This window comes from Leptonychotes weddellii, chromosome 3, assembly GCF_054177405.1.
Source record: "Leptonychotes weddellii isolate Sample4059 chromosome 3, ASM5417740v2, whole genome shotgun sequence".
NCBI classification, from domain to species: Eukaryota; Metazoa; Chordata; class Mammalia; order Carnivora; family Phocidae; genus Leptonychotes; species Leptonychotes weddellii.
In genome coordinates, this window is record NC_138371.1 from 144,527,023 (window position 1) to 144,552,686 (window position 25,664).

Here is a 25,664-nt window from a genome sequence, read left to right on the forward strand (position 1 = left end):
GAGGGTCCTGGGAGGGTATTTCTAAATAGACTAGTCTAAACAGACTAAAACTATCCTTGCCTCCAGGGGTAACAGGTGAAAGAATGTGTGGACAAATATTTCTGAAAGTATCAAAAGTATCTTGGGATGACCCTTTATCTTGGTAGGGTATTTTAAATGGCAAAGACATATCCAAATTTGAGAGAAGACTGGAAAAAATTAGATCAGTGTACACAGCAGACAGACTGTAGAAGTCTAAAAAATAAATAAATAAAAGCAGTCTTCTTCTATCTTTGCCCTGCTTTTCAAATAGTAACTACAACAGTTTGCCTACAATACAGAAGAAGCTCTCAAAGACACAGTGGTCACTGGGTTTTGAAAAATACATATGGCGTTCTCCCTCCTACCATGGTAGACAGGCTCAGACACAGAATTTTCTTTACATGAAACATATTAAAACTCAAGAATCCCTCCAAGTTATATATATGTGTGTGTGTGTGTGTGTGTGTGTGTGTGTGTGTGTGTGTGTGTGTGAAATATTAGAAGTAAACCTGGAGATGCATTTCTCCTTAGGACTAAAATTCTAACCCCTGATGTCACGGATCTTGAGAGGGCAGAGAACCGTGGCAGTCTGAGACCATTCTGGACCAAACACAAGGAAATGAGCCTGGATGATAAGCAATTTTAAGGTCACAATGAGAAAACATCTAGGATCCAGGGATAATAAATATTACAGGGGTTGAAATGCAAAGTCATGAAAGATTAAAGGAAATAATAAAATGTTTGTGACTCCAGGAAATCTGACTTTGAGGAAATGTGTCCTACTCTGAGGAATTCACTAATAGAAAATCCACAATTGGAATGTAGGCACGATTTGTTGGGACAGCTGAAATGAAATAGCTTCTGATTCTGGGGAAGACTTACATGGGACGCAACGTCCCAAATTTCTGACAAGTGTTCTGCAGAAACAACTGAGTCTCTCTTTAAGAGGGACAAACGTTTCAATGTTCTACTATTGAATCTGGACAGAAAAAAATACGTATAGGAAACAAGGAGAAACATGAGGATGGGAATTTTTTTTAAAAAGAACATAATGAAAAGATGAGAACAGCAAGAAGGAGGAAAAGAGGAAATAAGGTACTGAACGAACAGGCTTAAATTTAGGACAAGATTAAAAGGTACAGATCGCATTGTGTGTGAATGGCCCTATGTTCTCTGCGCAGGAACTATAATTCTTCATCTTCTAATGCCTTGAAGCTCTTCCCATGCTTCCACATCTGAGCTGACAGCATTTTTCTTCCTTACCTACTTTTTTTTCTAGATTTAACTATAATTTCCTTTCTCTGACTACATTTGGAATGCCACTATTTCAAACTTCCAAACAGTTTGTATGCAAGATGTTGTTTTACGTAAAGAAGAGAAAAGATTGACAAACCGAAACCAAACAGGGAAGAATTATAAATATTTTGCTTCACTATTGCAGCTTTATCCATACACCTCAAATAAAACATTTCCAATCAAGCCGTACTTCTGCAGAAAGCCTACCCACAAAGTAGGTCTTTATTAGTATGTAACATGTGTAAATTGTACTCAGCGCTTTTTTAAAGAAACAATTGAAATATGTTGTTTATGGAAGAGAACTAGAATCTTTTTCTTTTTCTTTCTTTTTTTCTTTTTTGCAAATGAAACCTGAAACTGCACAAGCTATTGACAGACTGATGGCTGGGTCGGTTGCCAGAAGCTGGTTAGGGAAGTCAGTTTGAAGGTCACTAATTTCATTCTGTTTTATTTCAACAAGACCTTGAAACAAAGAACACAGCCTTTAATAGATGGTGAGGAGGGATGGGTGATAAAACTAGTGCTTTATTATCAGTTCTATGTAATTTTTAAAAATAAGGAGATAGTATTTTACCAGCATATATGTTCTAAATTTTATCGTAAAATGACTGAGAATGGTGGTAAGGAGATAATATTTGTAGCAGTGGCTGATTCTAAATTTTCCAATATTCCCTGCATTTCCCTTCTTATAGCCCCCAAATTATTATAATTTGAAGCAAATCAGCTAACACTTTTTTTAAGTGCATGTCTGGGTTGTATGGAGAGTATTCTTTGGGATATTTCTGGACTTCTTCCATTTATTTTAATAGTCTTTATGCAGAACTTGAATACTGACTTTTGTGAACTTCATTTTTCTCATTAATGAACAATGGAATCACACATTAACAATGGAAGCAAGAGAAACCCATGGTCTTACAATGGTCACTCATAAATTATTCTAATAAATTTAACTTGCTTAGAGAAGAGAAAGGATATCATACTTGATGTAACAGCAAAAATATTTGTTTTGCTTTTGTCTACTATTAAAGTAAATAACTCCAAGTAAACTCATATATGGCCTGAGCTGTGTGATAGGCATGAAATTATTATGCACAGGAGAATTATAGTTTAAAGAGGTTTCCTTAAATCTAAATACAAAACTTAAGATAGTATAGTTCCAAAAGAATTTTTAACATATTTTGAAATATATATTATGCTGCATATAAGCATACACACACACACACACACACACGCACATGGACTGAAGGGATAAATCTAGTGAATAGCACAAGAGGAAATTAACTGAAAAAAAATTAGTTTTAAAAAGGCAAATGAGATCCCGAAACATTCTACCAAATAGACTCCAATCCAACAGATAAATCAGAAATGAGTCATCAATATCAAACAGGGCCCCCAAAGCCCTGTGAGTTTCAAGTTCACATTGGTTTTCTTTTTTGTTTATTTGTTTGTTTTACATCGAAGTGGATGGAACTGGAGGGTATTATGCTAAATGAAATAAGTCACATTGGTTTTCTGTTACTTGAGTTAGCACCAGATCTGGGCAGTGTCAGGACCCTACCTCACCCATGGCACGAGAGCTAGGCCCAACTTTTCAGACATAGTATGACCAAGTCAGGCTCTAGGATTATGGTCCACTCTGTTTATCTGCCCCAGGATAGAAAAGAGCTTATTCGTTTCCTTTTGCGGGGGGCTACAGACACTCTTCTCCATTAAACAAATCCTTCCAGAACTGCCAGTCAGAAGACATATTACCCAGTGCTATGGACTGAATGTTCATGTCCCCTCAAAATTCGTATGTTGAAACGCCAATCCCCAATATGATGGTATTTGGAGGTAACTGGGTCATGAGAGTGGAGCCCTCATGATGGGATTAGTGCCCTTATAAGAAGAAACAGAGCTCTCTCTCTCTCTCTCTCTCTCTCTGCCACGTGAGGAGGAAGCAAGAAGATTGTCTAGCAGCCAGGAAGAGAGCCCTCACCAGAAGTTGATGGTGCGGGCACCCTCATCTCAAATTTCTAGCCTTCAGATCTATGAGAAATGCATATTATTGTTTAAGCCACTGAGTCTATGGGATTTGCGTTGTAGCAGCTTGAGCTAAGACACTTGGTTTGACACACCTGCACTGGGCACATTTCCCTCAGGTCTACAGTGTCCTCCTCTGCCAGTGCTTTCGCAAACACTGGCTGAAACTCTCCTCCTCACAGCTGCCAGACCTGTAGGGCTTCCGGCGTTCATGGGGCTGAAGGCTGAGAATCAGGGTTTGCCCGTCTCCTCTCTAGGCTCAAATCTGGGCTTGCTTCAAGTTGTCTCAACTCCACACAGCAGTACCCCACAGTGATTCCTCTGGAACAACACTACCTTCCTGCCTTGCACTTAGCAGACCTGGAAGGTTCCTGGCATAACCCTTGCCACATCACAGGGGAGTGGAGACACCTCTATAGTGTTTGCCTTTTGCGCTGACTCCAGTGAAACTGTACACTTTCTCAGCTCCCCCTTTGTCCCGTCTTATTCTGATCCACCTCAAGAAGCCAGAATCCTCAGCAGCCCCGCCTTCTTTATGTCCAGCCAAGGGCGTTCACTGCCTCAAAGGCAGTGGCAGGAGAACAGCTCAGCAGAACCTGCATATACAAATTCACCCTTTGTCTTCTTCTGGCTCTTAAATTGCTCAGATAATGATCTTTGCCAACCTATTTTTAATAAGGACGAGTCTTTCCTCATGTTATCTATGGAGTACCAGGCGCCTTTGCCTTTCTGTAACAGACCCCAAAACTTTCCTGGCTCCTAAAATATATTTTTGTATGATCCCCAGAGTGTCCAGCCACCAACCCCCCGATCACCTGAGACAAGAAGGCAGACACACACTGTACACTTCATAGACGTCACAGCTCCGGAGTACAACAGGTAATTTCTCTTCTTGTTTCCTTCCAGTATTAACTGATACCTAACATAGGAATTTAGTTATCAGATAGCACATTTTTACGTAGGAATTTTAATGAATTAATTGTCCAAAATGTCCTTACTTCCTCCCCCCCCACTTAGAGTGGGGGAAAAAATCCATTAGAAATTTAAAGAATCCCAGTTCTAAACAGTTTATAATCTATTGACAACTTATGTGTGCATGCACACGTGCGCACACACACTCACACACAGAGAACAGTAACGATGCCAATGACTGGAATCTACCATCAGTGTTGATAATCTCTTAAACATTTTATTTGTTGCATATCAACTTCACAAAAAAGTATTGCAGTGGAACTGCATCTTAATGCTTCATCTTCATATGAGGCATTAACTTACATATCTTGCTTTTTGGAATTTCTGATTAAATGTTTTAATTTAAATGGAAAATAATATTTAATGTAATATCTAGCTTAAAGTGTCCCTGAAGCTTCAATTGCAAACAATCATAATAAAGAATGTTCTTGTTTAATCTACAAAATAAGTACATTTGATTTTAATTACTTGGATAATGACTAAGCAAGTACATCAGGCACATCCCTTCCAAGAGATAATGAAAGACACAGAGGAGCAAACAATATTCCTGCGAACAGACCATCACATTCTGACTCTGAGGATGACTCCACTAATGAAAATCTGTCTTTGCAAATGACTCATCTTCTGAAGACTGCTCTGAAGATGCTGGAAATCAGAATGATGCATGTGAAAATGAAATTAATCAATATGAAGATGGGGAACAGCAGTCTATCACAGAAGGGCTGTTTGATAATAATGAAATTGAGGAAACAGTCAGTGGTAAAGAAACAAATGAAAGCACAGGAAATGTCAATGATAATAATGAATAAGTAACTAATTCTTGAAATCCAAGAGGAAGAGTTAGCAAAGACAAATTATCATCCAGAAAATGACAGAGACACGAAACTACAATTACTTTTAAGTTTACTCCAATTTTCTAAAAATATGAAAACACTAAGATGGTAATAAATTTAAATGAAAGAAGGATCTGAAATTTTCAGAACATCACATCAATAGTAAAGCTACAAGTTTTACTGCCCAGTTTGGCTAGAGCAATGAAGCATAAGAGCATAGCAGGGGAATATAAGACCAGAATGTTCTACCTGACTTCCAGGAGGCATTGGGAAATGTCAGTATGAATCTTCTTCAGTTGACCTTGCCTGTTTGTTAATCACATTGTTCCAAGTCCACAGACCGACCCTAGTCCATTTTGTCTGTCATGACAACATGACAGCTCTCAGTCTCTCTGTCGTCAATTGCTCTAGGTTCAGTCTTTAAAGTGCAGATTTTTCGTCTCAATTTCATGCTGTGTATCAACTCCATTTTCCTCATAAATGTTATTCCTTGTAATACCAATGGGGAATTCACGTGGTCATGGAATGACCCCCGAGCAATCACAGTTCCCCTGTGCATCTAAAGGGCGAATGTCTTCTGCTCTGTTTTGAATACTGTCCGTAAGATTCTCTGTACCCTAACTATTTTCTTTTCTCACTACCAAACTCCCCCTGCAAAAGAACCAAAGGAAAGTAGAAGAGCTATAAGCCATTATAATAATAAGCTATTATTTAACTTAGTCAAGTTCTCTAAATATCAGGTACACTTGCAAGCAGTTCATATTTGTTCATTTTTCCTGATTTCACATAAACCTTAGGTTTCTCCTTATCTATTTATTCTGTTTTTGTTTGTTTGTTTGTTTTTATAAACTTGACACATTACATTTAGATATTATTTCTTCTTGTGTTGTAACTTGCCAGCAATGTTTCCCTCAAATCCCAGCATGTGATAAGCATCAAGGGTTTGAAAATTAAGGAAATAACTTTAAATACCAATTCTAAAATCTATATGCAAATCCTATGCATGGCCCAGAAAAAAAGTTTTACTCTATCTCTGTATAATTCAACAAATCAGCAAAACAAAAAGGGTACTGAGCTATATCAGAGGGACAAAATACTGCCTCATCTAAATCAAGATGCTTTCCTTGCATGTAGAGGACACTTGATACATGAAGTGAATAAATAAATGAATGAATCAGTATGTTATTTGTCCACTGTTTACTGTGTCACAGAAAAGATAAGAGATGAGAAAATTTTAAAGATAAAATAGTAAACACTATCAAATGCTGTGAAGAGGACAGAAATTATGAAAACTAAGAAAAAGTTTTGGTTGGCTCAGTCGGAAGAGGTGCAACTCTTGGTCTCAGGGTTGTGAGTTTGAGCCCCACCTTGGGTGTAGAGATGACTTAAGTACATAAAACATTTTTTAAAAAGAGTTTTAAATTCTTCCCAAAGGAAGTTTAACAGGTTTAGAAAAAATGAGTGAAAATTCCAGGCAAAGAAAATAGCAAGCTGTATACTTAAAAATGGTTAAGATAATCAATTTTATGTTGTGTGCATTTTACTACAATAAAAAATAAAATTAAAAAAAGAAAGAAAACAGCAAAGGACCCAAAAGTGTGGAAGTACACATTTGAAAATATATTTAATAGAAAATAATCCACGTGAGTAAATGCTGAAAGCTGGACTGAAAAGATAGTAAAAGATCTTACATGTTTTGCTAAAGAGTTCAAAACTGATCTTGCATTCACTTATTCTTGAAACATTTTGAGAAGGAGTACTTTCACTTTCCATTTTATTCACCTTTGTGTTATCTTAATACTCTTATTGATCATGAAGTATTTATGTAATAAAATGGTAAAAAGAAAAAGAAAGCATGTATCAAATGCTTACCATTTGCTAGGCATTGGGAGGGAAATATAAACAAAATGAAGTCTGTGCCTTCCAGAAATAAACAACCTGAAAGAAAGATAGGCAAGACCAAATGATTTGCTTTGGCCAATCCAATTTAGGTGGAAGTGACTTGTGATATGTGTCCACAACGAGATAGTTAATTACTGGTGCTTCATTGTCCAGCCTGCTCGTTCCCTGCTATGGAAGCCATGGGAGAATATTTAAATAGGGAAAACTCATAATGTCAAAGTGATCTGGAAGTTTAGGCCAACTCTTGTAGGATAACACACTTTGTGTAAGTGAGAAAAAAAACTATAGTGAATTAGGCCATGGAGATTGAAGGTTTGTCACTGCAGCAAAACATAACTTATCCTGACTGATACAATGGTCAGCACCCCTGTCTCAGAAGAAATTGCCCAGTGATGTAGACATCAAGCTTGTTAGATATTTTATTGTTTTTCACCAGATATATGGTACCCTGGATTTTTGGCAAACAAAAATTGGTAACCAGCCTTTTTTTTTTTTTTAATGCATAAGGCCTTAATGCATAAGCTTTTCTTAGACATACAAACTTAGAAATATTACCAGAATAAATACTGTTGTAAGGTGATCTGAGTAGCACTCCTCTTAACACTCCCACAATCCTTAAACTTCCCTCTGACCTTATTCCTCCCAACTCCAACCACAAATGCTGTGCTCCAAGAAAGCAAACAAGCAGATTTTCCCTCATGCAATCTCCTGCCTCTGTTTTTTAATATGTGCTGTGTCCTTTGCCTAGAATGTCTTCTACTCACCATCTTCTAAAATCCAGATCCAGTAGATCACTTTTTTATAAAGTATTTCATTGCTCCTTCACATACATATACATACACATGCACAAACATGCACCAATAATGCACAAAAAGTAATCCTTCTCACTAACAAAAGGAAGGGAAAGAAACTAAAATTTATTGACTATCCCCCCTAGCATGTGCCTGGCATGGTGTGTGGTACTTTGTCCATGAACTCCCAGAGCTCTTTATCTGCTTCTCTCTTATGACATATAAAACTCTATACCTTATTGTGTATTATTTTTAACATTAGTATTATTATCACATAATTATGTATTTTTATTACATTTGAAAATAAAATCATTATCATTTACAGGGCCCAGCCTGAGGTCTAGCATATAGTAGATGCTCAATATGTTTTTTTAATGAAAGAACACTTTCAAATATCTTTTGAATGCCTTCAACATATATGCACATTTAAAATAGTTGTGAAGGGTAAAAATATGATTAGAAATCAACATTATCTTTCGTCTCTACTATTGTGCCTGATTTCCTGGCTTACAAACATTTCAATGGCAGGCTGCAAGATGAGTGTAAGACTTCATCCTGTCCAGGGTGACCGGGTGGCTTAGTGAGTTAAGCAGCCAGCTCTTGATTTCGACTCAGGTCATGATCTCAGGGTCCTGGGATCGAGCCCCACATTGGGCTCTGCGCTCCTCAGGGAGACTGCTTGAGAATTCTCTCTCTCCCTCTCCCTCTGCCCTTCCTCTCGCTCTTTCTCTTTCTCTCCCTGAAATAAATAGGTAAATCTTCAAACAAACAAACAAACAAAAAAAAACACTTCATCTATCCAAAAAGAGGCACAGAGAGCCAGGATCCGCTAAAGAGATCTTCCTCGTAAAGACATTTAGAGTTTTTATCTGTTACACGTATCTCATAAACATGATTACTCAACTATCATAAAATAAGACACACTATAACCACTGACCAATCAGAAGACATGGGTAAAATTGTGGGAGGAAGCCCAGAGAAACAGTAAAACAGCTTTAGGCTTCACAGGACACTAATTAATCATTTTGGCTAGAAAGCCCCTCTCCCCATGGAACTTAATGGCTTCCAAGGAAGGTTTGGATGAAACACTTCACCAGATGGACCCAGTACCTACATTAAGATTCTGCCACCCACACCCTTATGTATTCATCTATTTCTCCATAAAAGAGTTGATAGTGTGTTAAGGTAATAGGGTCCATATTAACAAGGGACTAAAGAAAATATTATATGACAAGTGACTTCCAGTTTTTCATAGCTGAGTGTAAACTGAAATGGAGACTTATAACTAATATTATGGCATCAAAAAACTTAACATTTCAATTTTCTTCTTTTTGACTGATGAACCAGGGTGGCAGGATGACAGTGGTATACTAATCCTGCAAAAAAGAATCAGAGTCTTTGCACTGAATTACTCACAAGTAGAGAAATAAACTGTCTGACCTCAAAAAAAAAAAAATTACAGTACATGTTCCCTTTAGCTATCGCATTTAAGTGGTAAGTTATAAGTGTTGCCATTTTTTGAGCGCCTACAAGACAGATGTTATTATCCCATTGCACAGATGAGGAAAGTGACTGAGGGAGGTTAAGTTAGCCAAAGTTATTTGACTTGTAATGGGCAGAGCCAGTATTCAAACTTAGGTCTTCTATATCCAAAGCCCAGGTCCTTCCAGAATTCTACTTCATTACATAGCATAGCACTTTATCAGAGTTTTTTTTTTTAAGATTGTATTCATTTATTAGAGAAAGAGAGTGTGTGAGACAGAGCATGAAAGAGAGCACAAGCAGGGGGAGGCATAGAGGGAGAAGCAGGCTCTCCACTGAGCAGGGAGCCCGATGCGGGGCTCAATCCCAGGATCCTGGGATCATGACCTCAGCCGAAGGCAGACGCTTAACCGACTGAGCCACCCAGGTGCCCTATCAGAGTTTTTATTACAAAGTTATGTACATGTATAAATATACATATACATTGATTAGACTTTGGTGTAAGATACCATAGGGAAAAAGAATTTCAAGAACTTCACTTTTTGCTAAGAACAGACTGACACAATAACTCAGGCACAAAGTAGCAGTTTTGTTTTTACCTAAAAATTAATAATGATCATCTTTATTTGCAAGGCTTTGTAGCAAAGGTTAAAATAAATGTTGATAAATTAAGATTATTAACACAGACTGGTAATAGCCTAAATAGCAATTTAGTGACATTGCCATCTTACACGTTAATGAAATGAAAATTTGAATTGATTATATAAGGAAAGAATCTCTTGTTTATTCTAATCTTAATATTATGGTTGATAATTTCACCAGCAGTCCTGATGAAAATATACCTGATAGAACAACGCCACAGGAAACTAATGATCATAATGAATCTACTTGTCACTGAAGTACAAAGATAGAGACTCATAAATCTTTTAAAAATTACTAAAAGCAAACAAATGATCAGGGCAAACAAATGATTATTTTATCATTGTTTATATGTGTTCTCTACTTCATAGTTATTGTCTTATTTCCTGGGGAAAATGGTCAAAATGCCTTTTAAATATTTGCATTTTATTGTAAACTTTCCTAACTTTACTCCACGGAAGCTCCCAAAGACTGGACTCAGCAACCTTTATTTAATTATCATTATGAGATAGCAATTTAATCTTTTCTTCTTCATCAAAAGATAATCAGTAGTCAGTTGAAAAATAATATTAATATTCTCCTCTAAATCAATGTTTTGCTTATTTTTAAGACTTTACAAGTTGATTGTAAATGATCACTCAAACTCAAAGTATGCAAAGAAGGCCATGATTTTAAAAATCTTTTGTCCAAAATTGCGTCTAAAAATCACAACATATATTTTGTTATTTATTTTATCACTGTAAGTTAGCATTCCATAAATGTAATTAAAAGTTCAGTGAATTACCCAGGAAGTCCTATTGTTCCCAATCACCTCTGATGAAAGCAAACTAAACAAAACGAAAACATTACCCAAGGAGAGTTGCAATCATTTAGATAACTGCCTCCATGGGAAAGGTTCCATTTTCACTAATGGATGGTCCAAATATGACCAATTTGTCATGAACAGAGACTAAATCCACACATGTTGGGTTCTGATAAATAAAAGAAGGAGGTCATTAATCTACTTTAAATTCTGGCCATACCAGTTATATACCGATTAAGTCACTTAACCTCTCTGAGCCTCAGCTTCCTGGTCTGTACAATGAGAATAACACAAGCACCAGCCTCGGAGTGTTTTGTGTAGGTGAAAGGGGGACGCTTGTGCAGGTGGTTAGTGCAGAGTCTGGTCCATAGGAAGCACCCAGTACATATTACTGCTGTTGTTCTTGTTGGGAGACACACAACCACGTGTGTGCACACACTGAGGATTCCAAACAAATCAGAGGCCATGCATATTTCCCTCATCTTCGTCAAACCCATCTCAGTTTATCAGTTGAACTACTTGAGTGTCCTAACTGGTTCTCCAGACTCCACTATTATTCAGCTCTGGTCCACTCCTCATTGCCCCTAAGAGTTCATGGTCTAGAGTCTCGGTTTCCTCCTCTCAAAAATGGATTGTAAATCTAATCACTCACAAGATTATTGAAAAGATAGAAATGAGTTGATGATGAAAAAAAATTCTTAAAAATATAGAACTCAGCAAGTATTCCTTATTGTTAGAAAGACTTCTGATCTTGGCCAGGAATGACTTATTTATTCAACAGAAATGTATCGATGCTTCTTAGGTGTGTGTAAAATAGGATGCAAAGTGCTAGTGACAAAAATATCAATGAAACATGGTCTCTAGCCTTGAAAGAGCACAAAATCGATGTAGTGAAAACCCTTCCGAGTGTCCGCCCAGCCCAGGCACTGGCTCACCCTACCCCGAGAACTGCTCCCATTCACAGAGGGGGCCCGGACAGCTAGACACAGATCGTGTGGTTCCATTGCCCTGGACACAGGGAATTGCATGGGGAGAGACAACTGAAATAAGATCGAACCACCAGATGTGCTTCTCCAGAGAATTTGAAACAGATTCCTTTTCAGCCAGTTAGTCTCCATGGGTGATTAGAACTGCAGCTCATGTAAATTCTGAGTTGCTACATGTCTCAATGGGGGCAGGGGAGCAGAGACACTGGTCTGTAGAGGAAGAGGAATGAATCGGACAAGGAAAAAGAGGCTTGGATTTCTGATGACTTTTTATTACTTTTTTCAAGTCCCTGCCTGAGCTTAGGTTCATTTCCATCTCTTGAGGTCCTTGATTCCCTTCTCTTCCCACCCCAGTAGACTTAAAATGGTGCCTTTTCCCCTCGCAGTCCCCACTGTGGTTTTCATTACTTCCAACGAAAAGAACACTTTAAACGTACGATATTCGTATATTGAATACCAGCCTAAGACAATGACTACTATAACAAAAGCATACAGAACCAGCTTTGGAAGACAAGGGGTGGCTACGAATAACTGACCTGGAGATTGCTTTTCAGAGGAGATGACATTTGGGGTTGTACCTATTGCCATATCTTCTAGATTAACCCGGTCTTCCCACCAAAGAGCTTCCTCTAGCACCTGTGCTCGGCTTGTGGCTCACCCCAGTGAAAAGGATTCATTCCAAGCCCAGACCTAGTGTGACTGTCACACTCTATTTAACGGGACCATACCAGGTTGAACTCCAACACGCACCTCTGTTTTTTTAAGCAAAAGAACTAGGTCACCAATTTTGTGTTTCAGGGATTTGCCCAAGATCCTACAAGGCCCTTAAGAGGTTTTGAACACAAGCTTTCTAATTCCAGCTACTATGCTTTTCCCATTGTACGGAGACAGCGCAGAGCTCCTGTGAGGAAGTCAGGTGGCTCTGGGGACACAGAGTGAGAAATTCTGCAGAGACTCGTTGCCTACAGACCCAAGTCCAAACTCCTTGGCCTGGCATCCTAAGCCCTTCACAGTCTGGTTCCAATCAGTCATTCCTATGTCTCTCCCACATACCACCCCGTCAGACTTTGAACAACCCCCACACACATCCCACATTTCATGCTTCTCTTCATATTACTCTCACATGAGCATGGCTTTCAACCCATTTCTATCATCCATCAAGCCTTCTCCATCTATCCACAGACAGATTTCATCACCCCCTCCTCTGTCCAACTTAGCACTTCAGTGACCCTTTTAAAATAGTAGCCAACCAGTTCTCATTCCTCATTACATTGTCAGCATTTGCCAAATTAGCATTCCTGCAGAATCACAGCTAGACATGTCTACCCAGAAACAGGCAAGAGCAGAAACAGGCTGAGAGAGAAAGAAAGTGGATATGATACAGGCGTGGCTAAAGACCGTGCCCGCAGAAAAGCCTTCTTCCCACCCAAGAACTGCGGGGCCTGAATAGTGCCCCACACCATTAGGGATTTATTTCTTTGGGTCCAGCATTACTTGGTCTCCTATTAATATGAAAATGTTTAAGTAACCTGAGTGCAAATTAATTTTGGGTACATTTCTTCTGTGATGAGAGGAACTAAGCCATGAAAGAAGCAAGTACATAAGAACGAAGTATAGAAAAGAAAGGAAAGGGCAGAGGAAGGGGACATCCAGATAGCAAAATATAAACTTGGCAGGCCTTAAGAATCATGCATTTAATTGATGAGAAAAGCAGCGACCAACATCACTATCACTGATATCACCAGGATGTCGTTTCATTTGCTGTAACTGAAGGTTGAAATGTTATTTCGATTGATTTTTAAACATGACAACTTACATTTCCTTTTGCCATCTTGCTGCTGCAATTGAGAAGGTGCTGGTTGAAGCATTCATAGCTGAAAAAGTCCAATAGACCCATTTCATAAAAATGATTTGATAATGTAGTGGAAGTCAATTTAGGTTTTGGTCAGTTGGCACAAGAGATGCTAAAAACCCATCACTTAGTTCCCACTGGGACAAACAGCCTATTTTTTTTTTAATAGCAGCAACATGAAAAGTAGCAAAGCTTGTGAGATCAAGGGGGAAAAGTAGCTCAACTCTATTTTTGTTTTGCCACTAAGTCTGGAATGTAACGTCAATCACATTGTATAACCTGCATATTGGTTTTTCCATCTATACAATTAGTATAATAATGCTACCCCTTCAAAGAGCAGAAAATAAGAACTATTTTAGGGCATTAAGCCTAGAATTCAACCCATTTTATAATAAAGGAGGTGAATAAAATAGATCCTTGGTCACAAAATGGCCTCCCAGTGAAAATTATTTTATAAACAAATATGTATAATCATCTTTAATTTCTCATACACTTAAGGAAATGTATCAAAAACAGTTTTAAAAGCAAACATACTTTATGACCTCAGATATAAAATTCAGGGTTTTTTTCAATTTACCCTTTTTCAAAATTTTATTAAGTTTTTTTTTAATTCCAGTATAGCTACCATACAGTGTTGTATTAGTTTCAGGGGTACAATATACTGATGCAACAATCCTATACATCATTACTCAGTGCTCATCAGGACAAGTGCACTCGATCTCCATCACCTACGTCACCCATCCTCCAACCCACCTCCCTCTGGCAAGCATCAGTTTGTTCTCTAGAGTTAAGAGTCTGTTTCTTGGTTTGTCTCTCTCTCTCTCTTTTATCCTTTTCTCATTTGTTTTGTTTCTTAAATTCCACATATGAGGGCGCCTGGGTGGCTCAGTTGGTTAAATTCCACATATGAGTGAAGCCATATGGTATTTATCTTTCTCTGACTTATTCCACTTAGCATTGTACTCCCTACCTTTATCCATGTTGTGGCAAGTGGCAAGATTTCATTCTTTTTTTATGGTGAATAGTATGCCATTGTATTTATCTACCACCTCTTCTTTATCCATTCATTTATAGATGGACATTGAGCTGCTTCCATAATTTGCCTATTGTAAATAATGCTGCAATAAAATAAGAATGCATATATCCTTTCAAATTAATATTTTTGTGTTCTTGGAGTAAATACCCAGTAGCACAATTACTGAATTGTAGGGTAGTTCTATTTTTAATTTTTTAGGAACATCCATACTATTTTCCACAGTGGCTGTACCAGTTTGCATTCCCACCAATGGTGCATGAGGGTTCTGTTTTTTTCCCACATCTTCGCCAGCACTTGTTGTTTCTTGTGTTTTTGATTTTTGCCATTCTGGCTGGTGTGAGGTGATATCTCATTGTGGTTTTGATTTGCATTTCCTTGATGATAAGTGATGATGGGCATCTTTTCGTGTGTCTGCTGGCCATCTGGATGACTTCTTTGCGGAAATGTCTTTCCATGTCTTCTGCCCATTTTTAATTGGATCATTTGGTTTTGGGATGTTGAATTATATCCATTCTTTATATATTTTGGATACTAACCCTTTATAGGAGAAGTATCTTCTCCTATTCAGTAGGTTTCCATTTAGTTTTGTTGATTGTTTCCTTTGCTGTGCCGAAGTTTTTATTTGGATGTAGTCCCAGGAGCTCATTTTTGTTTTTGTTTCCCTTCATTTTACCCTCTTTTGTGCAATGCATGCTATTATTTTGGCAGTTGCAATTAATAGTCTACTGGTAGTAATTTTCTTCTATGAACGTAAGGTCTGCTCTTATTACAAAACAACAACAATAGTAATGACACCAGGAAATGAAACACTTTCCTTACATGATCTCATTTACACGGTTAATTTTATAGGTGAGGAAACTGGGAGTTAGAGAATTTAAGTGACTTGGTTACAGAGTCACACAGCCAGTGGAATGGCAAAACTCAAAGCCTCATTATGTTCATCTTTGCCACAGTATTTCTGGCATTCGTGGGCTTTCCTTTTGTCTTAGGGTTGTTAGGAAACACACATGTTCCGAATGTTTGTGTCCCCCAAAATGCGTATGTTGAAATCCTAACTCCCGATGTGATGGTATTAGTAGATGGGGGCTTTTGTGAGGTACTTAAGCCATAAGGGTAGAAGTTCATCAATAGGATTAGAGCCTTATAAAAATTGGCTCCAGAGGGGCCCTAGATCCTTCCACCATGCAAGGATCCAGGGAGAAGGCACCGGCAATGAGCCGGAAGGAGAGCCTTCCCGAGAATGTGACCATGCTACAGTGCCTTGATCTTGCACTTCTAAGCCTCCAGAACTGTGAGAAATAAATTTCTATTGTTTATAGGACACCCAGACTGTAGCTTGTGTTATAGCAGCCTCAGGGGACTAAAACACATCCTAACCGGACCTTGGAGCACGTTCTAAGAAACAGGTAACCGGGTCTCATTACAACAATAGTAATAACCTAGCCTGTGTCAGGCTGCATTGCACACCCTTCAATTGTTGTGTTCAATTCCTCGGCTGGCCATTGACTCAGATTATGAGTTCTTAGTTTCAGGCACTACTCTTTTGGTATCCACTTGAGGCCTTTACACTGCAGAAGAATACGCCTGCTAGCTGCAAGCTTATGGGACTTAGACAAGATCACAGGTATGAATAGCAAAGAGAATTCCATGTGAAATACACTTTGAGGGGAAATATGCACATATTAACCATCTGTACAGAATTATAGCCTTCTTCACTTTTACTAGGTTGACTGCTGTAATTGAGCAGCAGTATTGCCACAGTATTTAAATACCGTAACATGCTAAGAACAAGCTCCTTTGCCTGTTAGATCCTTCTCATTTTATGTTTCTGCCAGCACACCACATGTCGGTTAGCAACTATACTCTTTACATAATTCTAAAATATTGAACTGTATGCTAAGTAAGTAAAATATTTTAAGATAATGTCCTGAGAGAATAGTGTGTCATATTATAACTCAGTATGCCCAAAGGTAATTATTCAGAAATCAATATGCAAAAGAGCAGTACGTTGTAGTACCCTATATTTCTTTTTATTTTGCTTCTTTGTAGCAAGCAATAAATTTCAAGATGCAAAAAGAAAAATATTAAAGGAAAAGTTTGCAGTTGATTTTCTTAACAAGATTGTTTGCCCAGGGAGAGGGAAATTTCAGTTGGTTCTTTCCTAATTATTCATGTAAATTAAATTCTACAAGTGAAGAAAAATTCATGAAAGTCATACTTACTCATCTGAGAGGGAGATATGGCATATGAATGGGGCCCATAACCTCAGAAGGTGAAATGTAGAAAATATCACAAGCAACTCCCACATTAAGTGAAGTGAACCAAAAAAAAGGGAGATTCTTGGTGTGAAGGAGACTTCAAGGATACCCGCCCTAATCGCCTCTTAATAGTCTCAAATATCTGACACAGGAAACAAATCAAGAATTCCGAGAACATGGAATTATTAATCACTTAGATTTGATACCAAATGTAAGCACTGCTAGACACATTTTAAATTTTAAAAACCTTTTAAATATAACATTTAAAAAGCACAGAATGTAATTTACATTTTTAAGACATTAGTATGTGGCACATCCCGGGAAAAGTTCATTGTACATTCTTCGTATTTTTCTGAAACCCACACTTTTTTCCCCCTAAGCCTAATATATGTTAAGATGAAACGTAACCATAAATTACCACAGACTTGTATGCTGACTAAGGTTCAATAGTCAAAGAGAACTCAAAGCATTCAGCAAATATTTATTGAATGCCCCATGTGCGTGGCATTGTGCTGAAAAACACAATAGTCCTTCTCATTTCAGATATAAACAGTTTAATTAATCCTTTCACAAAAGAATTAACCAGTAAATAGAAAGTGTGTCCACCAATCATGGGAATGTCTTAGTTTGCATCTCCTCAGGATAAAGTTGAAAACTATGAAGGAAGGATAAACCAGAGCTGATGACAAGTTGAATATGGAGAACAAAGATGGATGAAACAAAGACCAAACCAAAGATAAAGTGAAGATAAAAACCATCACAGTGACAGGACTGGGAAAGTGTTGGGGAGACCAGGATAACAATATAAGGAGCATATACACTGAGCTGGAAGTAGCCGTCAGATACCCAAGGACAGAGGAAGTAGAGGCAGCTGAATGTATTTGTCCAGAACTCGAGAGTTCTAAAAGATTGTCTTCAAATGTACAGTGAGTAAGAAAGTACCAGGAGTGGAACCATACGACCCTGAGTTTTCGTCACTCACATCTATTTAGTAAAGACAAAAAAGAAAAGACACAGGCAAAAGAGGACAAAAAGTAATTGTTGAGGAAGGCATGGTAACCTATTCAGTCAAGGTACTGAGAGATGATACTAAATTAAGAAAAAAAGTACTGATGCACAAATAAATAGCAACAGATATGAAGAAGGCTAGCAGCTAAGAAACAACTACTGAATCTGACTAGGAAAATGCTAGTGGCTTTAACAATAGATCATCCAAAAAGATGTACAAATGGCCAATAAGCACATGAAAACATCCTCAACACAAGTAATCATTAGGAAAGTGAAAAATCAAAACCACAACCAGATACCACTTCACGCCCATTAGGAAGGCTATTATCCAAAAGAAGAAAGAGGAGGAAGAGGAATGGGGGAGAAAGGGGGGGAAGGAGGAGAAGGAAGGGTTGAAGAAGAAGGGGAAGAAGAAAACAGAACAGAACAAGTATTGGAGAGGATGTGGAGAAATTGGAACCCTTATGCATGGCTGGCAGGAATGTAAAACATACAATTCCCATATGATCCAACAATTCTGCTACCAGGTATATACCCAAAAGAATTGAAAGCAGGGATTTGAACAAGTATTTGTACACTGATGTTTGTAGCAACATTATTCACAATAGCCCAAAAGTGGAAAAGACAAGTGTCCATCAATAGATGAATGCCTAAACCAAAGGTAGCATAAACATACAATGGAATATTATTTAGCCTTAGAAAGGAAAGAAATTCTGCAGGAGCCTGGAGAAACAGGGAGCCAGAGAATGCTGCCTGGGTATTAAGCAGAAAGGATGGTAGGAGGACTGAAGGGGGCAAGGGACCAGGAGACCAACTGGAGGGACTTTGCGTGAAGATGGAGAGAGAATGAGACGCTTTGAATTATGGGTAGTGAAGCAAACTAGAATGATGGTGTAACTTAATTTTCTTCTAATAAAGACACTAGAAAGTACACCTCTATGCACTCTCATAGTCCATGCAATTGACGCCTTTGGTATTGCTGGTGGGAAATAAACAAACTGGTTGATAGATCCTAGAGTGCTGATATAATAGATATTTCTGTGGTCCTCTCCTTCAATTACCCATAATAAGTTTATTACTCTTAATAACTTCCTAATTAAAATATTTGGTCTTCCTCACAAATTTCAAATTTCCTTCATTGATCAAACAAGGCAACACATCATATAAAGTTTAATATTTTTTACATGGATACCCCATTAATCCTATTTCTTTCATCTATACCAATACCATATTTAAATAATGGCAATTTATTTGTATAAACTTTTAAACAGTAAAAGGTACTGTTATTATATGTTGTCGTCAAACACCACAGTGAACTAAGCCTAGTAATTGTTCCAAAGGTAAAGCACAGCAATGTCTGCTGTTTAAATAACAAATATGGAATTTGGGGAAGCAATTAAAGTTTATTCTCAAAAAGCAACAGGAACTTCCACAGATATTAATAAAGCCAAATAATCTGAAGGGAGCACTATAAATGGGATGCTAATATTATAATGCTTGTATACATTTTAACATGTGTGCACTTCACAAATTTTGAGTTCAAACAGTGCAAAGAAAATGCTGTTTTTTTCTAAACCTATGAAAACAGTTGGTCACATGCTGAGTCCAAGGAGAATCTCAAGTTTTCTGTCATTTATAAGCAGTCTCCTGCCTTAAATATAAAATCATTGGCTTACACAGTGAATCATTATAAATCTCTCACAAGCTTTTAAACCAATCAGTCAAGCTTAGAATGCAGTGATTTGGAGAATCATAGCTCTGAGGCTTTGGGGCCTCACTGTGCATGGGTAATAAATGTAAATGATTTTGTAACTTGTAGAAACATAGGTTAGTTCGCTCTTTACCTCCCAAGGAGCAATTGGGTTTGACTAAGGAGGTTTACTGTGGTCCTAGGGAAAAAAATCTATTATGTCATTTTCTTTCCCGAATCCTGGGAGAAAGAATAACATAAAAAGCAGTTAATCCGTTAAACACACAAACTCTACTATATAGAAAACTGCCACTCAGGAAACCTAGATTCCTTCTGTAATTTGTAGCACTTCCAGTGAGAAAAAAAAAAACCTTTCTAACACAAAGTTCTCCACGTGGTATCATCTACCCAGTTTTCCCTGCTCTGGACAAGAGAATCTTAATTATAACAGTGAAAAAATATTCATTTAGTAACATAGCCATTCTCAAAAAAAGAAAAATCCTTCTTGCATTATTCATGAAATAAATTCCAAAATTTGAAAATAAATCCTATGCAGAGTTCAAATGATTTTTTTTCCAATTTGAGACAATTTCATGAAGACAGAAAAAGGATTTGCTAAGAATGGTAACAACCTTTTAACATGAGAATTGTATATACGTTATCATACAATTAATTAAAGCTTAATTATATGCACGAAACTATAAATGTTGAAAAGTGAGGTTCTAATTGTACTTATAATTTCTCCCCATTAAAGACCTGGTAAATCTCTTAGCCCAAAATGGATAATAAAATAAATCTGCTTTAAGTCGGATCTGGATTTTTTATCTTGTGTTGTTTTATTTTTTTATTTTTATTTTTTTAAGATTTATTTATTTGAGAGAGAGAGAAAGGGAGAAAGAGAGAGAGAGACGGATTGGGGGAGAGACAGAGAGAGAGGGAGAGAGAAACGCAAGCAGACTCCACGCCAAGTGCGGAGCCTGACGCCAGGCTGGATCTCATGACCCTGAGACCATTACCTGAGCTGAAACCAAGAGTCGGACGCATAACCTACTGCATCACCTAGGCACACCTTTTTTTTTTCTTTCTTCTTTTTTTTGAAGATTTATTTATCTTGTGTTATTCTAGTTCTACTGATGGTCTTCGTGTCCAGGCTGTTTCTGTCCCCCACATGTCGCCTGCAAATTCATGTCATCAGAGTGTCAGAACATTTACTCTTTAGTCTTGGTTTCCTTTCTCAGTGTTCAGGTTTTAAGTGAACAAATTCCTCAAATAGGCTTTGGAGAATTCCTTCTACTCATCACCTCTGCTTTCTAGAGCCTTTCTGAGACTTGGTGTCCCCATCCATACTTTCTGCATTCTTCACCTTAATGCCTCCTGAAGCAAAGAAGGCAGTTTTAATATCCTTTTAGCAGGAATTCTAATTCAAGTCCCAACTGCAAAGCAAAAAAAGCCTGGATACCTCACAATGGGAAGAAATGCAGACAGCATGAAATATTCTAATATAAAATATCTTCCCACCACCCCACACTCTGTCCTCAGGCCCTGCTCTTGTTGTTTGAGGGATGCTTCTATTTAACCATTTTGCACCCAGTATTTTTTTTAAAGACTTTATTTATTTGAGAGAGAGAGAGCGCACGAGAGAGAGTGCATGAGCGGGGAGGGGGGGCAGAGGAAGAGGGAGAAGCAGACTCTCCGCTGAGCTCAGAGCCCTATGTGGGGCTCAGTCCCAGGACTCTGAGATCATGACCTGAGCCAAAGGCAGACACCTGACTGACTGAGCCACCCAGACACCCCTTGTACCCAGTATTAAGGAAGCAAAACTTACAAACACTCAAGATTAAAAATTGTATATTGCTTTATTTAAGCAATGATTTCTACTTTAACAATCTTTCTTTAGAGGCCAACATTCCCTTTTTATAAACACATTCTCTTATCATTTTAGATTGTCATAGTAAGCAGTCTTAGTGTCATTCCCGCATATCTATGAACCAAAGATAATTTTTATCCTCTAATTATTGAAGACTCTTTCTGTACCCTTGCTTTTACCTTATTAATTCCCTTGTCTATATTGCATTTTCCACTCCTTGCTGTATCTTTTCACGTGTTTTACTATCCAGCTAACATGTCATTTCTTTCATGTAATCATTCATAATTATTTCAGTTTTTATTTATACATTTCTTCTCTCCTGCTCAAAAATGCTATAGTAAACCACACAATTAACACATAGGAAAATATTGCTTATTTGCTGATTCTATATATATGTAGTATTATCACCCCAGTTAGACTGTAAGTATCTCTCTTATGTTTGCGTATTCACCATAATATTGTGGCATCTATGAGAGTGATCAATAATAAAGGTGGATTGATTGATTGATGGGTTCAAAAACATCAAAAATAGATTGAACATTAAGAAGGATAGAGAAATGCATTATGAAATGCTGACAAAACTGGAAATATTTTAGATAGATACATACGAGTAGAATTATGATCCAAATTTATTTCAAAACTAAACTTTCCTGGAATGTTCAGGTGAGAAAGTTCAAAACTTGGAGAGGTGCATTTCCTCGGGGCAGAAGTAAGCCCCCCTCCCAGCAAGCTCTGAGCTGTGAAATCCTACACCAAGAGGGGAAAACGAAATGAAAACAAATGAGGCTCCTGAGAAGTTTAGATCATTTAATTCATGCGAGAACCATCAATAGCTAACATTTCGCAATTCTTATCACATGTCAGACACTGGGTCAAGCAGACTATTATCTCAATTGATCTGTTATCATCCCTATTTTATACATAAGAAAATTGACACACAGAAGAAGTTAAGGGACTTCTTGAAGGTAGCCCAAACTGTATTGAATTCTTATTTTTACAGAGGCATTAAATTGCAGAGACAGGAAAATACAACAGTTTGAGCAGTACACGGTGAGAAGTGACCTGGGAGCACCCAGGAAAGAGATCCCATCTAGACCAAAGGCAACTTCCAAAGGAAGGTGATACTTTTTAAAGGATGAGAGTGTGTCAAACAGGTAAAGAAGCAAGAGAAGAATATTCTAAGAGAAGAACAGCGTGAATAAAGATAAGGTGGCCCAAAAAGGTATAACCCAGCCTGAGAACTGTAAGTGGTTGAGACTAGAACACCAAATAGCAGGAAAGAAAGTATACAGGATCCCAGAATTTCCTGCACAGGCATTTGTTCATGAATACAAAGGAGTATCGTGACGTCAAGGCATTTGAAAATTTTTTGTTCAGCAGTGTTTATAATGATTGGAAGCTAACATAAGTGATACAACCAGCAAAAAAAAAACTGATGTATAATCATGTATCCCAAATTACCGACACAAAAAATTTAAGGGAGCTCCAAGAGTCAGATATGACCAGTCTGGAGGAGACTTTTTTTTTTTTTAGGTCCTGAATCAGCTAAAGAAAGCCATCTGACAGTGTATGAATGAAACTTAAAGACAAAGACGTGTATGGCTGGGTTTTTGAATATATGCTCTTTTCTCCAATTAATAAATTTTTCCTGATTTGTTATTAAGACTATAACAAAACTTAACATGTTCAAGGCACAGAAGTCAGCATGTCTTATAGTAAATCCTTGTTTTTGTAGAATAATCAATACCATCTATATCAAAACAGATTTTTTTCTTGGAAAATTTGTTAAACCGGATATAATTATTTAAAACAAGCAGAAATCTACTGAAAATTGGTTTAAAAACATCTTAGTAGAAGCACAGAAATTTAAGAATAAAGCAGAACATTTTAAAACAGCTTTACTAGTATGACCTCATTTCCCTTTTTTTCCTCCAACATAAAATAACAACAAAAAATCCTTGTATATCGGTAAAAAGAATTTATTGGTATGTGAATAGTTGTGAATTTAATTGTTTATTGGAACCTTTAAACTTTGAGAGATGTTTTCTTAAATTATATAAATGATTTCTATAAAATATGGTGATAATAGTAATAACTAGATAATTACTTTTCTGAAAGTAAAAGGTCTAACCAATGATTGTTCTAAGAGCTCTCAGAAATAAATCTGCTACTATCTCCTTTTTGTTTTTATTTGTGTGTGCATATATGTGTGTGTGTGGACATGGACCAAACAAATCCTAGTATTTTTCAATATTTAGATTATTACTAAAAGTTACATATGTGCTAAATATCCAACTAAAGTTTTATTTCTATATACTGAGCTTTAAATCTCTTGGTCAAGTTTCCAACCATGATTATGCCCAATGATCCAATTACATAGTTTATGAGTTAATTTATTAACATTAATTATTGTTCATGTAAAGCTAGAAAATGGGATCTTGAAAATACTTAGCTTAAATATAATATCACAGGCCCAATATTTCAACAGTACCATGAATCAGGTAATAAATAGCTCCCTTTGATCATTGTTTTTAAAGTCTCTTGAACCATGCTTTGATTAGTTCTATTTAATATTTAACATCTGGTTAGTCAATTTCAATCTGCAGGAAACACTGCTGGAAAAATTCTATGCTGACTAAATACATTTATAATACTACAAAGCTGACATGTAATTGATTTTAGTTCCCATAAAAGGATTATGTTAACTTTCCTTAATCTATATATTTGTATTTTGTGCAGCCTAGTGAATTCACACCAGAGATGCTAAATTTTTATTTCTTATCAATATTTTATGTAAAATTGATAGGATTATATTTTAGTCTAAGTACCACTTTCCAATTGTTCCCTTGAAAAGAAAATAACATACTAAAAAATATGGCCACACAGCTGTAGCATTAACACAGCAGAGCCTAACTGGCTGGCTGCAGTACTTCTGGTTATTGAAAGGCATACAGTAGTGAAACATTTTCTCTAGGCTAGCAGGCCCCAGAGAGAGTTCTGGATTTAAAAAAAAAAAAAATGTAAAAGTTTTTACTTCCCATGGCTCTGGGATCACTTCTTTTTTTTTTTAGCACTGTCTAATTTAGGAAATCAAGAATTTTTTCATCATTAAAAAAAGAGTGGGCGATGTTTGCAAAGATTCGTGAAAGCCAGTATTTTGGTTACTGGTCACATATTATTTTACATTATTGCATATTACAATAGACACTTGTGCCAAATTTAAAATCAATAGCCATTTCCAAGGAGGCTATGAATTTTATTAGACAGAAATTTGGGTTTTTATCTTTTTAACACTAACTCGACTGACAGAGAAGGTAATTTTTTAGATAAATAAAACATAATTTTTCTATTTGTTTTCAAATACTCAGTCTGTTGAAATTGGCAGGCTTTCTTTTAATTTCAGGATTCAGGTTCTCTTCTGTGTATGGGATGAGGAATAATCACAAAGTGATATAAAAATTATGAAGACATTGTCCAAATTTCAACCCTTTTCCTAATCTCATCTACAGTAGTACCTACCATTAAAATTGTAACAAGTTCAAAAGGTACTACATTCTGGAAAGAGAAATATCTAAAGCTATACTAAAAGAGAAAAAAATCTTTTCTTTCTAAAGAAAAAATCACCAAAGATGGCAATCTCTGGAAAATAAATAATAAATACTAAATGAAATAAAGATCTTTCTGCAATTACAATGGTAGACTGTGCCAATTCTACCCAAATTTTCCATAGATTAGCAATAAACCATGTCTTTCACAGTCTCGTGGATATTCATAGTGCTTGGACCAGTACTGAGCCCATGCTTGATAAATAAATACTAATAAATAAATATTGTGCTTGATAAATATTAACAGTGCAGTGAAAGCTTGTATATAGCAAGCAATTCTTTTTAAAATGCAAATAGTAAGAGCTAACTTAAAGAAGGTTAACAAGTATTGGTTGTCTAGATTCAACATTTGCTTTCCTCGAATAGAATTAAACTATGTTGCTAAAATAAAATTGGTTATGTTGCTGAAATAAAATTGGTTTTTGTTATAAGGACTTTGGCTTTTACTCTGAGTAAAATGGGAAGCCTTGGGGAGTTTGAGCCAAATAATGACATCCTCTGGTCAATGCTTTTCACTGTGGCGGCTGCATTGAGAACTGCCTGAAGGACACACACGTGGAAGCAGAGAGATCACTTAGGAGGCTAATAGAATCTTGGCCAAA

General features: G+C 37.0%; 1 long non-coding RNA gene across 2 annotated transcripts in view; it reads left to right on the forward strand.

Moving 5' to 3' along the window:
* Positions 1 to 828: 828 nt before the first annotated feature.
* Positions 829 to 25,664, forward strand: part of LOC145720667 (uncharacterized) — a 73,031-nt gene continuing 48,195 nt past the window's right edge. For both annotated transcript variants that reach the window (XR_014143813.1, XR_014143812.1), the window contains exons 1-2: positions 829 to 1,116; positions 4,127 to 4,218. This is a non-coding gene — a long non-coding RNA (uncharacterized LOC145720667). The remainder of the gene's footprint in view (positions 1,117 to 4,126; positions 4,219 to 25,664) is intronic.